The sequence below is a fragment of the Euleptes europaea genome, chromosome 8 (genome assembly GCF_029931775.1).
Source record: "Euleptes europaea isolate rEulEur1 chromosome 8, rEulEur1.hap1, whole genome shotgun sequence".
NCBI lineage: Eukaryota > Metazoa > Chordata > Lepidosauria > Squamata > Sphaerodactylidae > Euleptes > Euleptes europaea.
The window spans coordinates 33,037,195-33,043,194 of record NC_079319.1 but is presented as its reverse complement, the minus strand read 5'-3'; positions in this window follow the sequence as shown (position 1 = coordinate 33,043,194).

Genomic DNA, 6,000 nt, shown 5'->3' with positions numbered 1-6,000 from the left:
TAGCAGGATAAGCCCACCCAGCCCTTCCTCTCAGTGACACATACATAAAGCATTGTTTGGCACTGTCAGACTAAGTTAAAAACAAACTCTGAGAATTCTCATGGGGGGAGAGTAAAAGGGGGCATCCCTGCAATAAAAGAAGTCCAACCACAGGAAACAATTTCAATGGAATCTGTGGCCTCCTGTGGCTGCAGTTTATGCGGAGGTATTGCCAGATCAGCTTCTCTTGTTTGGACTTAAGACTTCTCAGCACTGCCAGTCAAGTTCCTAAGTGCATAAAAGGGACGGGGGAGCCAGAGTTAAGCCATTTGTGGGGGGGCGGGAAGGGTCTCTAAAGACTACACAAATGCTAACATCAGAAAGTAGAATTTAAAAATCTAGATAGTTCATAAATTCTACAAAATAATGCTTTTCCGCAGCATTTACAACAGAAAGACACCAACATATTGTGTGTTTCTTAGACATTAAATCCACAGAAGTACAGAGAACTATAAAGCAAAGAAGGTCTTATTGATTGTTGATATTTAAAGCATTCTCCCATATGGTTTCTTCCTGCAAGCTACAGCCCTGAACTTTGTCTAGTTAGACCCCATTTAGTATACATGAAAAATACTTGTTATCCCTGTATGTGCATCACATGAACACATGAAGCTACCTTATACTGAATCAGACCCCTGGTCCATCAAAGTCAGTACTGTCTACTCAGACCGGCAGCAGCTCTCCAGGGTCTCAGGCAGAGAAAGGTCTTTCACATCACCTACTTGCCCAGTCCCTTTAACTTGAGATGCCAGGGACTGAACCTCGGACCTTCTGCATGCCAAGCAGATGCTCTGCCACTGAGCCACGGCATCCATAGGTCCCCGTGATCCCGAAATTATTTACTTTATTTCTTTAAAACATTTCTATGCCGCCTTTCCATCCAAATAGTGTCCCCATGGCAGCAAACATAGGTTTTTTTATGCATGAAAGTTTTAGCTGGGGTTCAAGGCTCTCTTGACCCACACTTTTCTGTCCGGAATCCTAAAAATGATATGCATGCTGTTTTTTGCCCTGGAGAAAGTCCTGGGGTTTCTGGAGTATTGTAGAATCGCCAGCAGAAATCCAGAAGCATCTGAGTCTCTGTCCCGTTAACACTGCTTTGTAATAGGCTGTAGTTCTTACTGTGAGAAAAACATCACACACACACACCCAGCTTTGACTTACCATTGACTTGCCAGGATTTGGTCATAGTATCCATGTTCTGATTTCATCTGGGTCGAATAACTACAGTATACTTTACATAGAGTAGCCTGTAAAGACTGTTTAGAAGCTTCAGCTTTTTCAAAATGCAGTGGCTCGATTACTAGCAGGTAGACGTGTTGGAGATCTAACTAGGCTTGCCAGCTCTGGGATGGGAAAAACTTGGAGATTTTGGGGGTGGAACCAGGGGAGGGTGGGATTCGGGATGGGGAGGGACCTCAGCAGGGTATAATGTCATACATTCCACCCTCCGAAGCAGCCATTTTCTTCAATAGAATGGATTGTCTAGAGATCAGTTGTAATAGCAGGGGATCTCCAGGAGCCACTTGGAGGTTGGCAACCCTAGATCTAACCAGTTTTAAAAGCTTTACACTAGATGCTGATTTGCTTCTGGGCACAACTGAAAGCGATGGAGTTGATCTATAAAGCCCTAAACGGTTTGGGACTAGGGTACCTGAAGGCCTTCCGTATGTGGCTGCCTGCCAATTGAGACCTTCATCAAAGGCTCTGCAGTGTCTGCCCCACATTCTGAAGCTAGATGGATGTGTAACAAAAACAGGGCCTTTTCAGTGGTGGTGCCCATGGTTTGGAATTTCCTCCCCACAAGAGGTTCATCAGGCAGCATATTTAGGTTATTTTAGGTGCCCAGCAAAGACATTTTAATTCTTTTTTTCCTTTTAGATACCTCCCAGTTTTTATGTTTTAATGATTTTATACTTAGTTTTTAAGGGCTCTTTTAATCCCGTTTCTGAAATATTTATAAACATATCCTTTTAATTTACTTTACTCTGGTATTTTTGCTGCTTTTCATTGAATTTGTGCTGTGTGTTTTTGTGCATGTTGTTGTTGCTGTTTTCATTATATTATTGTTTTGATTTATGGCTATAACTGTATAGAAAGGCAGAGTACCTTTAAAATAAATAAAATAAATACTGTTCTCTGTACTGAACTCAGCTTCTCTTTCAACAAGCATTCCAAATGCTAATAGGGTTGTGTTGTCCTGTAATGTATATTAAAGTACTAGCAATGAATTAATCCAGGTAATGTCACAGCATGATTAGAACCATTTCCAAGCATCAGAAGGTAATTCTTTTTCCCCCTGAGCTTGTGTCATCGTTTACATGATAATGCTCTTTAGTTTATTTGCCAATCATATACTGTTATGAAGACACCGACTGTGCCAGTGCTTAACATTCTCAAGCTCGTATTAGCAGCGTATCTTGGGTTGAATCCAACTAGCTTTTCTGCTGATGAAAAAGAGAGGAGGCATCTCCTCTGACCAACAAAAAGGCTATAATGGGGATCATGGGACCTCCATGGACAAAAGACACGTATAATGGGAGCTGTAGTAAAAAGAGAGAATTAGGTGAGATTGAGTAAAAAAACTGGCTGGATCCAACCCCTTATGAACATATGAAGCTGCCTTCTACTGAATCAGACCCTTGGTCCATCAAAGTCAGTACTGTCTACTCAGACCGGGAATGGCTCTCCAGGGTCTCAGGCAGAGGTCTTTCACATCACCTACCTGCGCAGTCCCTTTAACTGGAGATGCCGGGGATTGAACCAGGGACCTTCTGCATGCAAAGCAGAGGTTCTACCACTGAGCCACTGCCCTTCCCCTAAAGAGGCCCTTGTGTCCCTTCCCTAAAGAGGCCCTTGTGGCCTCTTTCCCAACATATGGTCCTTCTTCTCATACTTTCTCCCCAATGGGGACCCAAAACAGCTTTACATCATTCTCCTCTCTTCCATTTCCTTCTCCTCCACTTTACGCTTACAACAACCCTGTGAGGCAGGTTAGAATGAGAGTGGTGACTGGTCAAAGGTTACCAAGTGACAGAGTGGGAATTCAAACCTGGGTCTCCCAGATCCCAGTCTAATACTCTAACCACTACACCATGCTCACTCTTGTTCTTTTCCATTCAATATTTCAGTAATAAGTAATTTAGGAAGGACAAGCAGAAAAATTGTTTTTAGTTGGAAATCTTATACAATTATTAATAGAAATTAAAGTTCAATTAAAATGTTTGCATTTATCAATATGATTGTTTTTATTACTCAGAGCACCCTGAAGGGAACCAAACAGCAACGGCACCTCGCAGCCGCAAGTGCTGACTTCAAGGTTCTGCAAACCAGCACATGCAAGCACCTTATTAAAGAGAACCATGAGGGATAAACACAGGGCTTCTCCGCTGACTTGTTTTATTTTCCAGCTCAAGTTGGTGCATAACTCTGTGAACAGTTTGGAGCATAGGGTTGGGGGGGGGGAGAGAGAGAAAACAGAGGTAGCAAGCTCTAAATCCTCTGCCAAGTACCCTTTTCATAATTTATAGTCTGTCACCGGTTTTATCACAGAGAACTGTCCCTCTTTTTCTCATTCGGCAGGCTTCTTTCCCACTGGACAGTCCATGCCAGCTGTCTAGGCAGCAGGAACGTCCTTTTTTTCCCAAGCCCCGACCTGTGGGAAAATCTTCATTGGCCAGTAATTGATTCCACCCTGCCAGCTCCATTACTTTAGTCTACAGTCAAACTGCCAGCAATCTGGAGACAGGCAGCCTCAGCCTTCTCTTGCTCTCGCTATTGAAGTCGGCTCCTACCAGCTCTGTTCGCTACTGGCTCTCGGAGCTGATATGTCAGCCCTCCCTACAATTAGCACTAATCCGAAAATTGGCCTCTGCTTGCAAAGCCAAGCACCTGACAGCTAATTGTTTATGTCAGATTGATGTGCATTTAATATGGAAAGGTTATTTATCAAAGAGGATTCTTTCTTCTCTTTCCCCCCCACCCCTCCACAGTTTGGCTTAGTGGAGTAAGAAGCATTGCCACCGGCCCTGAGAGTTGACAAACTAAGGGAGATCTTGTACGTCATTTACCTTAAGCAGCCAGCTAAATAACGACCCTTTGTAAAAGCTTTAGCAGTCCCAAGAAAGTAGGGTTAACAGGACTAAAAACTGCTTTTCGAGAAATCATAGCTATTGTTTGTCACTGTTCCGATAACAGGAAAGTGCAGACTAAAGGAGGAGGAGATGTAGCAGAGGAAAAGGTACAACTTTGCCTCTAAATTCAGGGCTGCTGTAAGGTGGGAACTAAGAGGGCTGGATCACCCTGGGAGTCCAGGCAAAGAGCTGCTGGGTGATAGTATCAAGCTTCTTGTGTGTGTTCTGGTAGGGTTGCAAGCCTCCAGGTACTAGCTGGAGATCTTCTGCTGTTACAACTGATCTCCAGCCGGTAGAGATCAGTTCACCTGGAGAAAATGGCCGCTTTGGCAATTGGACTCTATGGCACAAGTCCCTCCCTTCCTCAGCCTCCACCCCAAAAACCTCCCACCAGTGGCAAAGAGGGACCTGACAACCCTAGTTCTAAGGGAAGTGTGTGGGGGTCATCAGTCTCTCAACTTGAATCAAGCTGGCCTGACTGCTCAAGCAACCCAAGAACAGCCATACTTTCAGAGGTACCAGCGAAGCTTCATGTGTATTGAGAGGGGCATGCCTAGAATCCCCTTGTGATGCCTCAGAACATGCTAGGGGTACCATCTGAGAACTGTAGCCCAGCCTCCCCTAAAAGATTGCAAGAGATCTTGGGTATACTTTTTGGAGGTTACACACCATAAGCCCTGAGATGAGAGCCTTGAGGGTCAGCATCTCATTCCTTATTCCTATGCTGCTGGGCTGTCCTGACCTGGGTGGCCTAGGCTAGCTCCATCTCATCACATTTAGGGAGCTAAGCAGGGCTGGCCCTGGTTAATACTTTGATGGGAGACCACCAAGGAACTCCAGGGTTACTATGCAGAGGTAGACAATGGCAAACCACCTCTGAACACCTCTTGCCTTGAAAACCCTATGGGGGGGTTTCGCCCTAAATCAGCTGCAAATTGATGACAACCTCCCCCAACTGGGGGCCGCTGGTTAGAGAAACAAACTGCTTATCAGAAGCAGAGATAGGACCATCACATTTCAGAATCCTTCAGATCCTGGGAAACAAGTGACCCCTAGAAACAATCCTCTGTCACTGCCAGCTATATACTTTTACTCCTTGTAAGGCTATTGGTCGTATTTTATTGAAGTTAGCTACTGTAAGTGATTGTTACTTTTCTTCCAAAGGAACTCGTAATAACCTTTTGTTATTGCAAAGAAATGGATTTTGACTGACTGGCCACACTTCCTTTCAGACTACTGGCTTATTGTTCCCTCTGCTTCAAATACTTGCTGCATTTTTCCAGCTGAGGGGCTGTACTTTGCTCTCACTCAGGCCACAAGAGGTCAGTTTTTGCAGAGTGGAGATACCAAGAAGCAAAATTGGGGGGTGGGGGCTAGGAAGTTAGGAGTGAAGAGGTGGATATTCTAATAAAAAATCACTAGGATCTTGCAGCTGATGTGAAAAGTGACTGGCAGCTACTGTAGGGTTGCCAGCTCCGGACTAGGAAATATCTGGAGATTTTTGGGGCAGAGCCTGAGGAGGATGGGGTTTGGGGAGGAACTTAAATTGCCAAAGTGGCCATTTTATATCGGCTGGAGATCAGTTGTAATAGCAGGAGATCTCCAGCTAGTACCTGGAGGTTGGCAACCCTAAGATACAGACATAAAGCTAGGGAAGCCAGAGTATTATATCCCACCAGCCTTTCCTAGTTTTCTTTCCAAAATATACACCCTGAAGTGGGAGAATTAAGCCACTGAGTGTTTAAAGAGGAAGTATTCTGTGGGTGCCATTTTCCCCTAATTTTAAAGTTTGAGGGTAGCTTCTCATGAAAAAAATAAAACTGAAAAA